Source organism: Triticum aestivum, chromosome 2A (genome assembly GCF_018294505.1).
Source record: "Triticum aestivum cultivar Chinese Spring chromosome 2A, IWGSC CS RefSeq v2.1, whole genome shotgun sequence".
Classification (NCBI taxonomy): Eukaryota; Viridiplantae; Streptophyta; class Magnoliopsida; order Poales; family Poaceae; genus Triticum; species Triticum aestivum.
The window spans coordinates 678,905,376-678,925,333 of record NC_057797.1 but is presented as its reverse complement, the minus strand read 5'-3'; positions in this window follow the sequence as shown (position 1 = coordinate 678,925,333).

The following is a 19,958-nucleotide window of genomic DNA, read 5'->3' as shown; positions in this document are numbered from 1 at the left end:
ATGAGTACAAAGGTACTCAGCAAGACTTACATCAGAACCTACATACATGCATATTATCAAGAAGGGTTGGTGGAGTTATTGCAGCAAGCCAGCTTTGACTCTTGGCTAGACTATCCTACGATACTCCAACTTGAAATGGTTTTGCGCACACGAGTCCACTACTCACCACTTCAATACACTACCGAGGATTCGCCTCCGTCTTCCTACGGAAGAGCCATCCTCGGCACTCACGCTTATCTTGAGGCTTTTAACAGTTTCCATTTACTTGTCTATGAACTGTATAGGCAACCAAGTAGTCCTTTACCGCGGACGCGGCTATTCGAATAGATTATGATAACCCTGCAGGGGTGTACTTCTTCATACATGTTTCCACCACTTAGCGTCTGCACACGACATGTGCTCGGCAGACTTCAAGCGAAAGCCGACGTGGGTGTAGACCACGACCTACCTAAACACTTAAGCCTCTAGTCCAGGTTTATCGCCTATTCAGGTTCCATCCGCAGGGAGTCCGGCCGAGGTTTCCCATACGGCCCCGAACGATGTGAACAGGGTTCCCGAGATACCTAACGGGTATTCGGTACACCGTGCCACGTACCTACCGCATCACAGCCCACCCCTACGGTCAGCGCTGTCCACGGCCTCCAGTAGGCTACAAACACCAGAAACTACTTGCAACTCCTGGACAGAGAGCTAGGGTGAATAAGAAGTCGAGCGGGGTCATATTTCAGGGCCCAATGCATGGTAGTAGCTGTATCTTAAATCACGCATACAGATCTCAGTGCTTAAGGTCGGCTTCAATGAAACAACCCACCATGTACTCCTACATGGCCTCTCATCGATACCTTTACCAAATCGTGTTCACCACACCACTCTCATTACCGACATAAACATTTCACTCTAGCCCATCACCCAGATGAACCAGACCTGACACGACTCTAAGCATAGCAGGCATAGCAAGGTAGGAACAACACATACATATGGCTCAAACAACTCCTACACATGCTAGTGGGTTTCATCTAGTTACTGTGGCAATGACAGGTCATGCAGAGGAAATGGGTTCAACTACCGTAGCACACAGCAGTTTGAAACGCGTTGTCTTAATGCAGTAAAAGAGAGCAGGAGCGAGAACATGGGATTGTATCGATATGATCAAATGGTTGGTTGCTTGCCTGATGGTTCGATGCACTGATACGGTTCTTCGTTAGGGTAATCAGGGTACTCTTCGGGGACAGAACCTGCCGCAGAGAGCACCGATACACAAACATTACCAAACAGTATGCAACAATATGATGCATGCATGAAACATGGCAATATGAGTGTGTTGGGCTAATGCAACTAAAACCAGAAGGGTTTGAACAAATTTGAATCAAAGATTCAAATTTCAAACTCAAACATGGCCTTTTAAAGTGCTTTTCCTTGTTCTGTTTTAAACATCAATTTAACTTGTTTGATCATGCATGAAAATAGTACAGATGGATAGATTGGATTTTTCTGATCATTTTTCATATATAATTTGTCCAATTTGGAGTTACAGAATAAAAGTTATGAATTTTTGAAGTTTAAATTATATTCTGGAATTTCCTGATTTAAATTAAATCCAGAAAATCAATTACTGCGTCAGCCTGACATCAGTGTGACGTCAGCAGGTCAACGGAACAGGTTTGGGTCAAACCTGACAGTGGGTCCCGCATGTCAGGGTAATTATTTTAATTAAAATTTAATTAAAACTAATCTTGTTTAATTAACAGGGCTGGGCCCCACCTGTCATTGACTCAGGGGAGTCAACCAGGGCCCACCCGTGGTCAAACCCGGGTCGGCTGCACCGGCGTTTAGCCGCCGGCGAGCCCGACGCGGCGGCGGAAGTGGTTTTGGCCATTGCGGCCACCAAATGGGCCGCGGAGACCACCGGAGGGGAGCTGAGGACAAACCGCAGCTCTTGGCGGAGTCCGTTGGGGTCGGGGTGGCCGGAGTTGGCGCCGGCGACGACGTTGGCGGCCACCGGGGTTCGGTCGGAGGTGAACTTGGCGCTAGAGGGTTCGGTGAGGCTCGTGGAGTGGCTAGCTAGGTGCTAAGTGACACGGTGAGTAAGATGGACACCATCTTGTGGCCGGAGGATGACCGGGAGCACGTCGGCGACGAGGTCCACGGCGGTGGGTGCGGTTGAGCTCCGGGAGGTTGCTACACGGCTCGGGAGCAAGAACGGAAGGGAGGGGAAGATGGCTAAGCTCACAGTGAGTGCGACGGAGTCCTTGGTGCGGCCGGAGATGGACCGGAGCGACGACGGCGTTGAAGGGGATCTCCGGCGACGGTGAGCTCGGGCGAGGTCGGTGCGGTGGTCTCGGGCGTTGCGAGCGCTCGGGGCTCGGCTGCTCGATGAAGTGGACAGCGGCGGAGCTCCTGGACACGGTGAGACGGCGTGGGGTGGTCGGAGGGCGTGGCTACGGCGAGGGGGTGGCGGCGATGGCGTCGGCCATGGCTGGGGCGTGCGAGGGGGAGGAGCTGGAGAGGAGACGGGGGTGTCTGGGGGGTTCGGGGGAGAGAGGGAGGCCGATCCACGGCGTTAGCCGGGCGAGGGAGGCGGCGAGGCGGCGAGCAGCTGCGTGGCGAGCTGCGGTGCCGCCGCCGAGCACCTTGGCTACCTGCCTGGCGAGCCAAGCAGCTCGCTGGAGCGGTGGCCGGGCTGGGCCGGCCAGGTGGGCTGGCTGGTGGGCCTGCGGTGGCGCCAGGTAAGTTTTCCCCTTTTTTTCTGTTTCTGTTTTTATTTAATATATCTGCAACTTTGTTGAATTTAATAAAATACCTAGGCAACTTCAAAAATCACCAAATTACTCCTGGTCCATAGTTGGATTATTCCCAACATGAAACATTTTAGTTTGGAGATATTTGAGCATTTAAATATTTTATATAATTTTCAATGCCCAAATTCAAATATTTATGAATTAATTCAAAAACCCTAAGATGGCCTAGGAAAATGTGCACCACTTTTGGCAGAGGTTCTGAACCAAGACAAAAATGATGGGCATTTTAGAAGGGCATTTCAGGTTCATTGAAAATTATTTTAGTAAACCCTAGTTGGTTTCAGAGGGGACTGGGGGTTCTGTCATCCCCATTTCAAGTTTCTGATGAAAAAGTAAACATGATGCAACACTCTAATGCATGACTAGCTAGGGTGTGACACCTTACTACATATAAGTTCTATTTGTTCCAGTAAGTTACTGCCTATTTACAGATCGCGGGCGCCCGAGTCACACAAACTTAACAAATTAGTTGTACATTTTCTAAATTATTGCATGGCATGTTTAGAAAGCTTGATACTAAGTTGTTAGTTTTATGCTTATCCTCCTTTCCTAAGTTTCGCATGTGTTCTCTGTAGATGCTGAGTAGCAGCGACAGCACTCATTCAGGCCATGTATCTTCATCTAATTCGGGCAACCCTAGGTCTTCAGAAGATTGTGAGGGATCAAGTAGTCTTGAACGGGATAAAGCTCCAGCAATTACCCTTTCGGTCAGGACACGGAGGACGCTCCAAGGAATCCCACACACCAGCCTAAAGGTGTATATGAAGTAACCGAGATTGATTTAAAGTCCTCGGCTCCAACTAAACCAGATAAAGCACGCATGAGGTTCAGGAGTGTGTGTGGATTTGTTGGTAGGGCAAGGCTCAACATTAATCCGCCGGGGTTTCAGAACGCAGACACAGAAACACGGCGAAGGATAGTCCGGGAGATCATGGATCACTTCAATGTTCCAGAGCAGTGGAGAATGTAGGTGGAACATGCTGCACTGAAGAAGGCTAGGGATGCTTGGAGAAACTAGAAGCACGTGTTGTACAAGAAGTACTTGAGTGAAGGCAAGGACCCAATCCCCGCATACCACCAAATTACAAAGGCAGACTGGGCAGAATTCAAAAGGGTCAGGGCAACTCCAGAGTTTGTTGTGAAGAGTTTCAAGCAATCGGAACTTCAAAAGAAGAACATACACCCCCACCGTATGGGTGTGGCAGGATACTACGGCATGAAACTTATATGGGAACAGGAGGACAAAGAAGCAGTAGCGGTGGGTGGGAGTCCGGCCTTTAGTGAAATCAAGGGCGAACGCACCAGAGACTACTTGCGGGCACATGCAAAGAGGCGTGATGACGAAACTTATTACTTTGAAAACGCACGTGACGCCAAACTGTGTGAAGTGATGGTAGAGGCTTCCAATATCCCTGGAAGGTTCTAAAGGAACTCACGGCCATGTGACATTCTGCCATTGCTCTGGACACAAAAGATCCCCCCTGGCCGTGCAAGGGGTATATGCATTAATGTCCCGCACAAGAGGGCTTTCACACTATGCAAAGAAAAGAGGCTCAGCATGAAAAAAGCGAGGAGTGAAATGAAGCAGAATGCATTGTTTGAAAAGTTGAAGAAGGAGATTTATCCGGTTGTTCAAAAGGATGTTGAGGAGTCAATGATGATGATGCAGAAGACTCTAACACTGATAGATAGCCAGCAGATGGGAGGGGAGGCGGGCATGGATGATGCTACTTATTGTGCGACAACACTGCACAAGAGTAGTTGTGCATCAGCTGACCCCAGCGACACTGAGACTGCAACTGCTCGTGATGATGCTATATCTGATCTATCTGGAATCAAAGACAGACTGAAGGGCGTGGTTACACATTAAAGGTACATTAAAATGTGCAACAGCCTGGGTTTGCCCACCCTTCTTGGAAGATGGCCTCTTCTTGGACAATGTGCCATTGAAGCCGGGCTGTGTGAAGTGCTACATGACTGAAGTAAAGCCTGGATTCAATGAATTTGCCTTGAAGAATGTCCTAGGAGACTTCGATGAGCAAAGGACCTTGGGAGAAACACTGTTACATCACATCCAGTGGCCACGAAAGGAAATAGAGTTCATCGATGAGATTCCTGAAGCCCCTCCAATAGCAACCACTATCGCCCCTCAACCAGTGACGCTCTCCTTTCCAGATCAGCTCTCGTGGGCTGATGCATCAACCTGTGATCAGCTGGACCGACTTTGTGGCGTACATGCCATGTCATCCTCCGCCCCAAAGCAGCCTGTGGCAAGGCATACAACTGTTGATGACGCACCACCGGTTTAGATGTCGGCCGCTGAAGCAGCGGGGGGAGACCCAGCTGCAGCACATGCTCAGCAGACCAACCTGGTGGAACAGACTGCTAAGCAGTCTGATGCTTCAGAACCGCCTGCTAAGCAGTCTGTAGGTCCAGAACCGACTGCTCATCAGTCCGTCGGTCCGCAAGCGCGTGATCAGCATACCAATGCATCAGCACTTCCTGTTCAGCAAACCAACGCGTTGGCATGACCTCCTCAGCACACCGACAAGTTGGCACCACCTGCGCAGAAACCCGACATAGCTTCAACACATGGTCAGCAGTCCGATGCCTCTGCTCCTACAACCCAGCAGTCTGTCACTGCAGCACCGCCAGCTCAGCGGTCCGGCATAGATAAACAGTCTCCTAAGAAGTCCGCCCAAGCTTCACCGTCTGCTCGGCAGTCTACCGTGCAGGCAACCAGACGTTCTGCCAGAAATGCTTCAAGTACCAAGAAGGAAGTGGCCAAAAAGGATACACCCACGACCACAAGGAAGCGCAGCGGGAAAGTGAAGAGGAAAGAGAACGATTTCCTCTTACTTAAAGCACTCATCGCCCTGGACCAAATTAACAGCAGCTTGTTTGAATCAGGGAGTAATATTATTTCTGACGCCATGGATGATGAAGAAGTAGAATTGTTGCTTGCTAAAAGAAAAGTAGACGTACTTGAAGCACGCAATTACGTCCATGGTCAACCATTTCTTGTTGGCGAATACTTTGATGAGTGCAGCTCCAGTTGCCGCGAGTTACATGAATATTGCATGGATCAAATGTCAGAAGGTCATCACCATTTGCTAGTCCACTACAATAGAGACCATTTCTGACACGGTGCTGGTTCCATCATTGTGAGTTTCGAGGACTTCCATCTCTTCTTCAACTTCAACGTGCTCGATGTCACTCTTGTTAGATGCGTGATTTTGTAAGTACTTAACAAACTCTGATCAACTTCTCCATACAAGGCTATAAATGATAAACAACTAACTGCATTTTATTCCTCTTAGGGGATTGAACGCGCAGAGAAGACAAAGTGAGAGTGTGTATTTCATAGAGCCTGCATTAGCAAATGGCACAACATTACATGAAAAGGACCGACGGGACTGGGCCGTTAACATGGTCGTCCGTATCTTCGAAAACACATCCCATGCAGAATCATTTCTCTAGACGTATCATGAAGGGTAAGTCAAGTAAACAACCACGCATACACTGATTGTCTTTCAGATTTCGACATCATTCGTAAGTTTATGGCTTTCTTAATATGTAGCAATCACTGGATATTGGTATTCATTGTTCCAAACAAGGACACAGTTTACTACATCGATTCTCTCAGAGAGTCAATGAACGCTCAGGATCTGATGCAACTTCAGCAATTCTTGGATAGGTATTGAATTCTATGATGTTGAAATTAATTTGCATTCATATCTGGTTCAATAATTGATGTTGTAAAAATTCATCATCATTTGCAGTGTGCTCGCATTGTGGGAAACTAAAACAGGGAACATGTTCAAGAGGAAACTACCTCTGCAGCACGAGATCGTTTCTCCAGTAACACACCGAAATCCATTATTTTTGGAAAATTTATCCAATAGTCTGCAAATACCTTTCCTTACGCTAGTCAAATGTTCAAGCTTCTAAATAAACCTCTTTCTATTTTGTCCAAAGAAAAAATAATACATCTAACACCGGTTAGGTTGTTCCTAACAGGACAAATACATGACTAATTTTGTACAAAAAATTTCAGTGTCCTCAGCAAGAAGCAGGGACCAACCTTTGTCGATACTATGTTTGCAGACGCATGATCTCCATCTGCAAATCTGCTGATAGTTGTGACGATCCTCATGAATTAGTACCAGTAAGTCTATCTTAAATAATATCTTCCACTCCACTCATATGGCACATTCTGATCTTAAAAATACTGCAGCTCATCTTAAAACCGAGGACCCCTGAACCGCTCCCGACTGGTGAATTGCTGATGGTTCGGAGATTTATCAGCGACTTCTTCCTGGATCACTACATCAATCCCACTGGTGATGATGAAGATTTCAGCATGGTTTCTCCTGAAACATTGAGTAAGAGTTAGCCGCTAAACATATAACGCATGGATCCATTATTTTCCATCTAATGAGGTCTTCGTATTTCATACACTATGATTAATTTATGTAATGCATATATGTGTGGACAAATCATTGGAATTTAGCTACCATATGTTCAATTGCAATTGTTGCGAAATCTGATGAATGTTCTTCCGGTGGACACTATTTGTTCAATTGAATATTGTGGCGAATTTGCTTTTTGCGCGCCAATTCAAAATGGGATATTTTTGTTTATTTGTTCAATTAAATATTGTGGCAATTTGCCTTTTTCGTGCTGATTTAAAATGGGGTATTTTTGTTTTAACCTGGCAATTGCTCCTCACACGGTTCAACTAAAGGAGTGTGTGTGATCCACATCGGAAAGCATACATCAATCGTATTGGAACCGTCAGTGATACACAGCAGATCGCAAACGATTCGCAGCGCTACTACATGTGCATAGGTTCTCCGGAACCGTTTGTGATATCGCGTTATCGCACACGAGAACTGGGAGTAAACCGTGCCCAATGCAAAATACAATCCCAGTCGTATTTTTTTCAGGAAACATGTGGGATCCCAAACGAAAAGCACACGTCACTCTTGCGGCAACTGTCGGTGATACCTAACAAATCACAAATGGTCTGCAGCACTTGTATGTCTGCGAAGGGGCTCCTGAACCGTTTGTGATAGAACATTATCGCAGATGGTAATTGTTGGAAAACGTGTGCGATGGAGTCTAGCATGGCAGACGGGTTACGCAGAAAACTCGTGTGCGATAGGGCACAAATCACACACAGTTCATATGTTGGCCCGTGTGCCTGACACACAGTTCATCCGGAAGAACATAGTTGGAGCGTAACCCACTTAGCGACGCACCATATTAGAACATGTGTATTGTGTTAAATGGGCAAGGGCCGAGGTGTTATCCCCTTGGTGGTGCGCCATATCTTTGATCTTGATATGGTAATAAGTGAGCAAGGATTGGATAGGCTCATCCATTAGTGATGCGCTACATTGACTCCTAGGTGTGACGGAAATGAGTAAGGACTTCAGATTTGATTCGGCGAGTGCAAAGGGTAAGGATGCTACCTGAGAAAAGTAGAACCCGCTTAGGTAGCTGGAACATAGGGTCCCTAACAGGTATTTTACTAGAGTTAGTTGATACAACAATGATGAGAGGTGTCGATATCATATGCGTCCAAGAAACCAAATGGAGGGGACAAAATACAGAGGTGGAGGATACTAGCTTCAAGCTATAGTACATGGAGACAATTATACAAACAGAAATGGAGTAGGCATTTTATTAAAAAAGATCATCAAGTAAACGTCAAGAGGCAAGGGGCGGATTATCCTGGTCAAGCTGGTCGTTGAGGACTTAGTTCTTAATGTTATCAGCATGTATGCCCCGCAAGTAGGCCACAATGAGAGCACCAAGAAAGAGTTCCGACAAGGCCTAGTGGACATGGTTAGGTGTGTACATATTGGCAAGATGCTCTTCATAGGATGAAACCTCAATGGCCACATGGGTGCATCTGAGGGGTTCATGTGAGCTTTGGTTATGGCGGCAAGAATCAAGTAGGGGAGGATGTATTAAGCTTCGGTTTAGCCTATGACATGATCGTAGCTAATACCCTCTTTAGAAAGAGATAATCATATCTAGTGACTTTTAGTAGTGGTAAGCACTCTATCCAAATTGATTTTGTCCCCTCGAGAAGAGAAGACAATAATTAGAGAGAATGGTGTTCCTAGATTGTAAGGCAATACCTAGAAAGAGTGTTTTCCTAGATTGTAAGGCAATACCTAGAGAGAGTGTTGTTCCACAACATAAGCTTGTGGCGACTAACTTCTAATTTTGGATTCGTGCCTATCAGGATAAGTGTGCCTAAGTCGCTAGAACAGAGTGACGGAAGATCAGGGGAGGCTCAAGCATTCAAGAGGGAGTTATTAAGGAGGGTTCTTGGGAGGAAGGAGGTGATGCAAACAATATGTGGATGAAGATGTCAACTTGTGTTCGGTAGGTGGCCTCAGAGGATTTTGGGGTGACTAGACGAAGTAGAATCGAAGCTAAAGATACCTCGTGGTGGAACGATGATGTCCAGAAGGCTATTAAGGAGAAGAAAGACTGTTTAAAAGGCCAGCACCTAGATAGGAGTGCAGACAATATAGAGAGGTGGCAAAAAAGACCGCAAAGTGAGATGTGAGTGAAGAAATGGGTCAGACATATGAGGACCTCTACCAGGGTTTAAACACAAAGGAAGGTGAAAGAGACGTCTATAAGATGACCAAGATCCAAGAGAGGAAGACGAGAGGTGACAACCAAGTCAAATGCATCACAGACAGAGCAGATTGGCTTGGCAGTACTACAGAACAGACTAGCGGTAGCAGGTGCAAAATGCCTACCGATGGCGGACTTGGCTACGGAGGGCGCCTATCGCTGACCTCCCACCACTACTAACAGGTCACTAGTGGCGAGAAGAGAGCCCTCCACTGGTAAACCATTAGTAGTTGCAGGCGATATTAAGTACACTCCATAGGTCTTTCAGGTACCACTGGCTGGCATCCCAATCCGCCGGCCACAATCTTTTGTTGTTGCAATGGTTATCTCTTATTTACGCCCGCCACTAATAGCAATCCATGCCAAAAGAAAAAAAATGCTGCCACGACAGCTTTCTTTTGCTGTTGTGGCAACATTTTGCACTTGATCATCACATTGCATTGCATTGCATTACATCCATATGTTTGTATCAACATTCAAACATTCATCCATACATACATACCGAAACTGCCTAACACATTAATCATTTATGTTACATCAATGATGAGTACCAAGAAAAATAGAATGAGGACCAGTGGGTCGCCTGCTCTAGAATCGGAGATCTGGCCTCCCGAAGTGCCCATTTAACTACCTCACTCGTCATGGGTATGGTGGTTGGACTCCAACCCCGCCACATCCACAACCTCTCATCCAAGGTCGCCACCGTCAAGATGCACACTACAAGATCATTGAATCGCCTCTCTGCTATCTTTTGCATTGCTGGGAACCCGACTAAAAAATGTGTGATTGTTTGTGACAAAAAACCTCGTGAAGGGAAAACGCCATCGTGTAAGATCCTTTTCTATGATGAATACCATCACCGGCTGATTTCCTCTCGGGGAAGCACCCTTGGATACTTTTGACATTCTAGCTTGATTCTGGGTGACGCATATGGTCGTCACTATACATGTGCATATTCTATGACAATTTTTAGTGTCAGAAAAGTGCCGGACAAGTCCTTTTTTGAAAACATAAATAAAAAATAGCTAATTTTTCTAGCTAACTCATTTAGCGGGATCTCTTTTTCTAATACTGGGAAATTGCTTGGAATCGAGATGGTTCGGTTCCCTTCTAACAAAGGAATTGTGAACATCGAGTTAGGGCCCTCCTCTATGACCACGTCCCGGGCGAGGAGAGAGGGTGGCACGGCCGCGTACGGCGAGGCGATGTGCCCCTACTGCATAGAGAAGTGACACGTGACTACACAGAGTGAAACAAAGGTGATTTTAAGTGAGATCTATTTACTGAAAGATATCATAGCAAAAATTTTGGGGTTTCCTATATTAGGTGATGCTAATTCTTATGCGCTTTTTTATGTTTCTCAGGAAATAGGTCGAAAATGGATTAATGGTGAACCAAAGATGACCCCGACATAAAACCATGGTGCGAAGGATTTTATGATTTTGCGATTGCTCAGAACAACAGATCTGAAGACATGTTGTGCTCATGTCAGGATTAACGTAATGGGTTCCTCCACCCTACAGACCGATTTATATTTCATGTTAGTATCAATGGTATGTACAAGACCTGTATGAGGTGGATCTATCATGGGAATCACTAGACAATGGTGAAAGCAGTGGTACGGCCAATGAAGGTGCACTGGTACATCGAGCTGCTATACAAACGGTTTTTAACCCCTTTCCGCGACGGCATTCTAAACCGTCGCCAAGTGAGTGTGTGTGTGATAAGGGGTCCTTCCCACACGACCCAAAAACCGTCAGAGATAGGCCCTCCGGTCACACACGCTGGGCAAAATGAGATCATGTGCGATGGGCGAGCGATCAAATACAATTATACATGCCCAATCGGTTCCGGTCGTAAGTACATCCCACACAGTCAGTCCCAGACAAACGTTTCCATTTGTATGTACATTCCACACAGTCAATCCAAGGAATACATTTCCGTTCTTATGTACATCCCACACAGTCAATCCAAGAAGTATGTTTCCGTTCGTATGTACACCTCGCACAGTCAATCGAGGGAAAATGTTTTTGTTCATATATACATCCCACACAGTTTTATGTATAGCCTCGTGTGTGATAGGTGTAACGATCACACACGCTCTGCCTCGGTTAACCGTTTTCTTTTATTCGACTACATCACACACGATTTGATGAAGAAAACTGTATGGCTTTGGGCTATCCATCACAACCGCTTTTACTACTAGAACCGTTTGCAAAGTTCCATGACCCATTTAGCAGGTTTATTAGTATACAATTAATAATTATAGTATTACGCAAATTCACATTTCATATCGAACAACTGTTTGCTAATTTCATATCAGGCACATAAATATAATTTAATAGCACAGCACGATAGCTACTGAAAATAGCACAATACCACATATAGCTAGTTCACCTTCATAAGAACAATATTAGAACAATATATTCATTTCCCTAAGCGACTGACGCATGGTCAGCCAGGTATGTCTTCTCCACCTCAGATTTCAGTTTAGTAGGAACCTATTTTGCACTGGCAAATTGGGATAGTGCCTCCTCCTTCGCCAACACCATCTTAGCAAAGTCTAATTTAAAAAAATCTGGACGCGGCGCCACGATGCAGTTACCCGCTGCAAATCTCATGCGGATGCGCCAAGAATCCAGGCTACCTGGCCCCCATTTATTCCTGCGGCCATTTACCTTCATCTCTCGCGCCACACGACACAATAAGCACACCCACGACGAACATACAAAGAGGACATCCAGCGGTTACAATGGCGCTCCCCGTGGCTCTAAGGGCGCTCCTAGCTGCCGGCGACGACAACGGGGGGCAGTTCACCATGCATCACGTAGTGGACACCCACGTGAGGGGGAAGCCCCTCTCGGTGGTGTACACAAATGAGCCGATCTCCGTGGAAAGCTCCATCCAAACTATGGAGCAGTTGCTCGCTGAGGACAAGTACCAATTGGTCGGCTTCGACCTCGAGTTCACCAGCGGTCGTGCCGGGCAGGATCAGAAGGTTGTCATCGCCCAGTTGTGCGTGCGAAATGACGTCCTCGTCTACCACTACCACCTGGCCACAAGGCCTTGCGAGTGTTTCTCCAGGTTTATCAACAACTACGACTACAGTTTCGCTATGGTGGACACCACTAACAATTTAAAAGCGCTCAAGGTTTCGGGCTTGAAATGCCAGAATCTTGTCAACATCAAGGACCACTACAAGGTCTGGGGCAGCGACAACAACAAACAGAACTCCCTGGTTGACCTTGCTTCGGCCATCATCGACCCCTACTACATGAAGATGAAGGATGAGAGAAAGAAGGACAAGAACGCCTTGCACAACGTCTGGCATCAGAGACTGGATGAACAACACATCAAGTACACAACCAAGGACGCGTACGCAAGCTACGAGATGTACAGGCGGATCGTTGACATGAGGAAGTGTCTTCTTCCTGCCCCAGATGAGGGATCGAGCCACATACCAGTGGCGGGAGCATCACAAGAAGTAGATGACTAGAGGATCGTTTCTCCTAGTTTAGAATACATGCAATTGTTTATTGAGGTGTGTGCGAATGATCCGTATAGTCACATATGTAATTGGATGTTTATTTCAGTTATATGTTATTCTTCTGTAGATAGAGCAAATCACACGACTCATTAGCAGCAATCGTTTGTGTTATTATTGGTCTTCACACACATTTCTGATTACGGACCTGTTTGCCACGTATCACACACATCTTGTTCAGTTGAACTATTTCTGTTGTCTTGGCTCATCGCAAACAGTTCATCCGAGTGAACTGTATGCCCTCCATCGAACAGACACCTTGATCTGGCTGGCCGTTTCTATTGTGTTGCCTAATCGCACATAGTTCATCCTAGTGAATTGTATGCCGTATATCGCACACACACACTCATCTGGCTGCCCGTTTCTGTTGTTCTGCCTCATCGCAAATAGTTCTGCTGGATTAACCATTTGCCATGCATCGCACACGCAACTCTAATCTGAACCGTGTTTGATGTCACCGCCATCGCAAACGTTTTGTATCTTTTTTGACGGTTTTATTACATCACCGTTTGTGATTAATGCATCGCACACAGTTTCGTCAAAGGGTCTCTAATGGGACTGTCGTGTTTGGACCAACCTGTAGTGGTGTGTGTACGATGCAAAAAACACTAAGAAAAACATGATTCAAAATGACATCATCAAGATTCCATGATGAACCAACGAAGGGAAGGACATACACTAGATAAGATGATATGAAAAACATTGGTGGACGGTTGTGATCAAAGTAATCACATCTCCAATTCTAGCTAGCATGTGATCTTTTAGAACTTTAACATGTGTTAGATATTCCTATATCTTGAGCAGCCGTCTTTGTTCTTTAAGCCATAAAGTATGGAATGTTTGGTTGAGCCGTAACTCCGGCCATTGCTCATTGTCACTTAATCATAGTACACAACCTTATTTTTTGTTACATCACACATCCTACAACAGTTGCAAGATTTTTCTTATTCAACACTCTTTTTGGCAGTAACAATTTTTGGGGAACAGGTAACAAAACCCACTGGTATAGCCCTCCTCGTGGCAGGCCTCAACACATTTATGCTTCTTACATAGAAGAGTGCTATAGGTCCTACACTCATAAGTGCAGGTCTCGGCTTCCGAGCCTACAAAACATCCACACAATATGATGTACATAAAAAATTAGATTCTACAATGTTCCACATATATAGAAACAAGAATAGAAAGAAGTAGCATGGATTAAAAATTTCACATGTGAGTGGCAACTGTATAAAAGTGCACTGGGGAAGTGACTTTTCTTCTTGTGGAATTTTCAGACAACACTTACCAGGAACAAAAAGAAGAGGCATGAGCAGTAGCAGGCATAACAGGCTTGGCACCTTGACAACTCCAATGTCTTCAGAAAACAATCAAAAAGCAAGCTTGGAAGAGATGCACATCAAAATGGGTCATATATATAGCATATAGCCTAGAAAGATGAGACCTAAAAAAGTCAAAGATATGCATGGAACCCGTTCTAAAAGAAGATATGAACCACCAAATTTATTGAGTATAATAATGTAGTCATTTTAACTTCTAGTTGCATGCTGCAATTCTGATACTCTATCTACAAGATGTGGCTCTATCAGCATGAAAGTCGTTCCGAAAGAGAGGTGAACCACCATATTTATGGAGTATAATAATATATGCATTTAACTTCTACATGTTGAAGGTGGTGCGCGTGTGCATATACATTTGCTACATATACTTCGTTAATATGAACTACTTGTCATAGTCAGCATGATCAATTATCATAGCAGATTCATCAAGATTTACATTCATCATCAACCAAGCTGAATGATTGCAATCAGTGTTGAATCATTTGTAAATCCAAGCTGAACCACTTACCGCATCTTAAAATATTCTTCAGCTTTGACAACACTTTCCCTAAGCCTATCTCTGTTCTCTTCCTCATACATGCTCCAGAGCTTTGCTAGGCACATCTTCAAAGACTGTGGCCACTCTTCATCAACCCACTCCAGGTAAGAACACTTCCGTTCATCCTATAATATTTAAAACTAAATTAGTAACAATTTTAGGGGAAATGGGTTTCTAGCAACATAGAAAATCGCCAAATACATATTTTGAAAAACTGAAGAAACATGTTAATTATGACATATCTTCTCAAAAAGATCAATGTACAAATGAATTAATTGTTAATGAGACAACAACCAAATTCTGAAATATCAAAAGCTATAATTAACTGCAACAACACTACAAGTTTGTAGTCATGTACTATAAATAACAAATTGAACACTTTATGAGAAAGCTAAATATAACTGCAACAACATAACGACAGTGTTTGGATGACATCAAATTGATACTAACAGATGTGTATATGCACAAATTTAGTAACATAGAACTAATAGCACTAAGGCCGTCCACTATGTATGCCAAAACTGGTGTCAAGACAACTGTTGCTACATTTGCCACCGGTGCCTTGCACTGGAGAGCCGATGCAGAGCAAAAAATCAGGGAACCAGACTCCAGAGCACCTAATTTCTCTGATGCCCAATTCCTTCATGCCATAAAAATTTAGTATTTTACTGCTTGGCTACTCGGATGTGTGCACCAAAGTTGGCTACACAAATTGCTAAAGCGGTGCCAAATAATTTTCTAATGGCACCGCTGATGAGATGGAAACTTTTTTAGATACTAGGTAGAAACGGTGACACTGTCTTAATCACATCCAGAATAACGTAGCACAGTGACGGTGTCAGAATCACATCTAACAAATGATTTGTAACAACGAAAGTGGGGATAACCTTCTCTGCACATGCCAGAAACTTCCTCCCACCGTCCACAGATTCAAACGCAACTAACTTCACGCATGGAGATTGATGGTGACAACGAGCAGGCAGATCTTCAGCGACCCCGCTCCATTCGTTGCAGTTGATGGTCCTAGGGAGCTACAAGAGGAAGTTATGACCCAAATGGACCGTCAGGTTAAAATCCTTCATTTCAAATCATAACCCGAGAGAGAGAGAGAGAGAGAGAGAGAGAGAAGAGAGGCATACCTGGGTGGTGAAAGAGTCATCCTCGGAGGAGGAACCGCTGGAGAGGTCATTGAAGAAGACCATGGCGACCACGGCGGTCGGATGCGAGACGGCGAGAGCGAGGAAGCAAGCGAGGAAGAGGCTATAGCTTCAGAAGGAAGGAAGGAGGAAACATGGGAAATGTGACTTGTGGTCAGGGAGAGAAGGGGGTGGGGAGGTGGGGTAGATATTTCGGTGGTAGGCCAAAAATTTCGAAAGGTGGAGGGAAACTTTGCGCGCGATGCTGCCGGACACCATTCACTTTGAACGAATGTGTGCATCGCAAACGATTCTTATGCTTTATGCGCATGGGATGAGTTTGATCATTCAAATTTGGGTGGAATTCCCTGGGTACTGTCCTCATCCACGTCATTGAGTAATTTAACATCGCTTGCTAATTTGGGCACACAAAAGAGCCTACAGCACACAGACCACACTTACTGAATTGAGCAATTTTAGTAATTAAACAGAGCCAGTTGACCTAAACATTGCTCTAACAAAAAACCAGCATTATAAACAAAGCCTAAGTATGCATAATTTTAACAAAGAGGCCGCCGCGCAGGCCTATGCCTCGCCGGTGTAAGATGAGACGTCGATGAATTGTCCTGGCAACATGCTGCCGTTGGTGGACTCCGCGTCCCCCTGCTGAAGTCGACCGCGTCCTCGTCCTCATCCCTGTCCTCGGCGCCGCCCTCAAGGTTGTAGTACTCGTAGTAGTGCTGGGCCAGAGCTCGCGTTGGTACTCCACCGCCGATTCTCGATGGATAAACTCTTCTCTACCTCGACCTTAGCCACACGCAACTCCTCCTCCCGGCGCTTCTCGATCTCTGTCGTCTCCTGCATCTCCAGCTCCCGATCGGCGATCTCATGAGGAAGCAGGTGTTGCACGGCCTTCGACGCCTTTCTGGACGTGAGTTGCATGCTGGATTCCGATGGCCTGGAATATCTTGGCGTGTGCGTCCTAGATCTTGGCGTGGATGGCCTCGACCCGGGCCAGGGTGACATCGGTGGCACGGACGGTAGCTCGAGCACTCTCGGCGGTTGCAGCCGTTGTAGCAGCAGCTAATGCAGCCATCTTGGCTACTGTGGCTACCCTGACGGCTGCCACAGACGCCCTCTCGACGGATGCGGCCACGCTCAATGCAGATGCGGCGGCACTCTCAGTGTAGGCGGCGCGCGCTCGGGGAGGACGCGCCCACCGTACGAGCCCTCATGAGGCGTTTCCACGGCGTCATTCTTTGCAAGAAGGGGTTGCGGGAATGGGGATCGGGGATTCGTGGATTCAGGGGTGACCAGCACTAGAGCAGACTAAGCTGACGAAGCTTATGGAGGAAGACTTAAACAGACCCACGGATTTTCATCGCAAACGGTTCCTACAACAAACTGTGTGTCATGTTGTTGATATTTTATATTAGCCGTGAAAGACGAATTTGGAGTATAGTGGCAACGGATGGTGTTTTAAATGTACGAGAAAATTTGGAGTACTAATACAACTGTCATGTCAAATTTTGGAAACTTTCAGGAGTCATTTGACCATTTTAAGACATTTAAGTGATTGTCTAGCCATTTAATTACCATAATTCAAATTTGAACTACATGCACATGCAACATCTAACCATAACGGTTTTGAAAAATCATATTTGCGTACTTGTGTGCGAGTTAATTCTATGTGCAGTAAATTGGAAGATTCTCAAACATATTGGTGTCACGGCTTGGACACATGGCATCGAGTGCATGCCATGGCATTTAAATTCCAAAAAATTCAAAAATGATTAGAAACACATGAAGCCTTGCTTAACGTAATGGCATGACACCAAGATGGTGTGGTAAAAAAAATTTGGCCCGTTTGATGAAAGTTTGGACACACACCCCTCACAAAACAGAACACCTCACTAGAAGGGTCGTGGTTCCGAGAGGGCAAAATGCATCTTTGATGACTAACCAGCGATAGCTTCCTCCTGTGGCCTTCAAAAAATTCCAGTTAACATGCACTAATAAAACTGTCATGTCAAAATTTGGAAAATTCTAGGGGTCATTTGGTCCTTTTAAAGACATTTAAATGATTTTTCTAGCCATTTAATTACCGTAATTCAAATTTGAACTATATGTACATGCAACAGCTAACCATAATGGTTTTGAAAAAGCATATTTTGTGTACCTGCGTGCGAGTTAATTCCATGTGCAGTAAATTGGAATATTCTCAAACATATTGGTGTCACGGCTTGGACACATGGCATCGAGTGCATGCCATGGCATTTAAATTCCAAAAAAATCAAAAATGATCAGAAACACATGAAACCTTGCTTGACGTAATGGCATGGCACCCAAGATGGTGTGGTAAAAAATTGTCCCATTTGATGAAAGTTTGAACACAGACCCCTCACAAGCCGAAACAACTCACTAGAGGGTCGTGGTTCCGAGAGGCATAATGCATCTTTGATGACGAACCGGCGATAGCTTCCTCTTATGGTCTTCAATATTTTTCTATAGTTAACATGCACTAATACCATTATCATGTCAAAATTTGGAAAATTCAGTCATTTGACCTTTTTAAGACATTTAAGTGATTTTCTAGCCATTTAATGATCGTAATTCAAATTTGAAGTACATGTACATGCAACAGCTAACCATAACGTTTTGAAAAATCATATTTGTGTACTTGTGTGCGAGTTAATTCCATGTGCAGTAAATATGAAGGAATTTTCAAACATATTGGTGTCATGGCTTGGACACAAAGCATGGAGTGCATGCCATGGCATGTAAATTCCAAAAAAAGATAAGAAATACATGAAACCTTGCTTGATGTAATGGCATGCCACCAAGATGGTGTGGTACAAAAATTGGTCTGTTTGATGAAAGTTTGGACACACACCCATAATAAATCAGAGCTACTCACTAGAAGGCGCGTGGTTCCAAGAGGGAACAATGCATGTTTGATGACGAATCGACGATAGCTTCCTTTTATCCGAGTGAACCGCATGCCGTATATCACACACATCTTGATCTGGCTGACCGTTTCTGTTGCGTTCCCTAATCGCAAACAGTTTATCCGAGTGAACACTATGCCGTACATCGCACACACCTTCATCTGGCTGCCCGTTTCGGTTGTTCTGCCCCATCACAAACAGTTCATTAGAGTGAACCGTATGCCACGCATCGCACACACAGCTATAATATGAACCGTGTTTGATGTATCCATCATCGCAAACGTTTTGCATCTTTTTTGACGGTTTTTTACATCACCGTTTGCGATTAATGCATCGTACACAGTTTCGTCGAAGAGTCTCTGATTGTAGTGTCACAAATTAGCAGCATCCTGCAGTAGTGGTGGTTATGGATGCACCTTGTCCTAGAGCAACATCCTTTACCTCGTGTAGCATTTTTTTGGTTAGGGAGCTAGTTTCAAAAGGCTTGAGTTGGGTGGTGGGTATAAACAACATTCTTGGATCATAAGTGGATCCTAGGCCACCCAACAAGGTCTTTTTGTACTCTGGTCCTATTTCTGAGGGAGTGACAATATATTTCCTCCTTAGTGTTGATCAAAAATTCTGGGATGAGGGGGGTGGTCCGAAGTGTTTTCCTGAGATGATGGCCAAGGTAGTGTTACAGATTCCAATCCGTGTGCCTGAGGTGGATGATTTTGTTTCTTAGCCTCATGATCGCTTTGGATCCTACTCAATCAAATCAGCATATAACTTGGCCAAGTATGAGAAATTTCATGCTACTCGTAATTCTAATGGCCATGGTGTGCAATTCGACTTTGGTGTTGAAGAGAGAAGTTGGCAAGCTCTTTAGAAGGTCAATGCTCCAGGGAAGATGAAGATCGTTCTCTCGAGACTGACCCATGATTGTCTGCTGAGGGGCAACCAGTTTCTACGATGCCATTTTGCATTTGCAAACATTGGGGCATTTTTTCTGTAG